The 1,301-nt window shown below is 37.3% G+C and overlaps 1 long non-coding RNA gene across 1 annotated transcript; it reads right to left on the reverse strand.

Annotated features, from left to right (window-relative positions):
• On the reverse strand, window positions 1-936 carry LOC106105832. Its single transcript, XR_001225760.1, has 3 exons — window positions 830-936; window positions 653-737; window positions 1-73 (listed from the first exon to the last, which is right to left on the reverse strand). It is a non-coding gene; the product is annotated as an uncharacterized LOC106105832 (long non-coding RNA).
• Between the last annotated feature and the right edge of the window lie 365 nt (window positions 937-1,301).

A 1,301-nucleotide genomic window follows, 5' to 3' on the forward strand; every position in this document is an offset into this window, starting at 1 on the left:
CCCACCGTCCCTGCCGACCCCCTCAAGCCAACCTGCCCCGTGCGTAGCGTCACATTCGCTACTCCACGACTCGCTGCAATAAACACATTATTTAAAAAACTCGTCATTACAAATGTTCCGATATAATACTGCTAATAGTGGTAGATGATGCCTTGTAGTTTTGTCCCTTTCTCGCACAGCATTTTTCCAATCTGGTCACTGGAGTTTAATAGCTTGGTTATATTTTATAGCAAAAGCTTTTGATCGAAAAGGAGTAATTCATAAATATGGTGTGATTGATCCTATTTATATTAATCAGGAACTTTACCGAACAGGATATGTAGAGAGAAAGTGACTACAGAGTTCTCAAGCGCATATTAGAGAGTCAACCAGAGTTACGTAGATCACGCGGGAGGCCGAAACTAAGATGTCAAGATGATGTCGAACGAGACCTTAAAAATGTCGGCATTAAGGGCTGAAAACAAAAAGCCCAAGATAGATCGATATAGAGGAATTTACTGGACCAGGTCCCGGCCTACCCGCGGCTTTAGTGCCTCTGATGATGATGATGCTGTTTATATGGTTACGGTTTATTACTGTCCTATGGTATTAAAATATCTTCAGAGGTAATTGTAGCTCTTTATTGTAGTAATGAGAAGTGTTTATTACTTACTCATAAATTTTCGAAGTGTCCTCATAGTCGACTGAGTTGTATCTCCTTCGGTTATCGTATCTTCCTTCTTCAATTGCTTATTGACCTGATCAAACAGATATATTAAAATTATTTTAAACGTAAGTAGCGAACTGATAGAGGACATGGCAGATAGATGATAAAACCGATTTTACTTACCAATTTGATAATAGTATGAAGACGCACTAGTCGGTCGGTGCAAACATCAAATAAGACAGGTCGCTCTACATCCAACTGAACCGTGCCTCGAGAATTCGTTATTGTAGATGTATCTATAAAATTAACAATACAAATGTAGAAATGTAACATTTATGCATTGTGTATGGCGAAGTACAACATTAAAAAAACTCTAACTCAAGTTCTGACAATTAGATGGAGAACTTGCAATATTTATAACAAGTTGTTGTTCGTGACTTCGCCGGTGTGAAATTAAAAAAATAAGTAAATACATAGCCCACGTTACTCACAGATAAATAACCTTTCAAGAGAATGTTTAAAATCGGCCTAGTAGTTTTTGAGTTATTCCAATACATATACAATTTATTCGTCCGCGTGGAATAAAAAAAAACAAAAGTAAGTAGCCTATATGTTCTTTCAGACTACCCTCTACATTTACACCAAACTTCATCGA

Source organism: Papilio polytes, unplaced genomic scaffold (genome assembly GCF_000836215.1).
Source record: "Papilio polytes unplaced genomic scaffold, Ppol_1.0 DF822709.1, whole genome shotgun sequence".
Taxonomy (NCBI): domain Eukaryota; kingdom Metazoa; phylum Arthropoda; class Insecta; order Lepidoptera; family Papilionidae; genus Papilio; species Papilio polytes.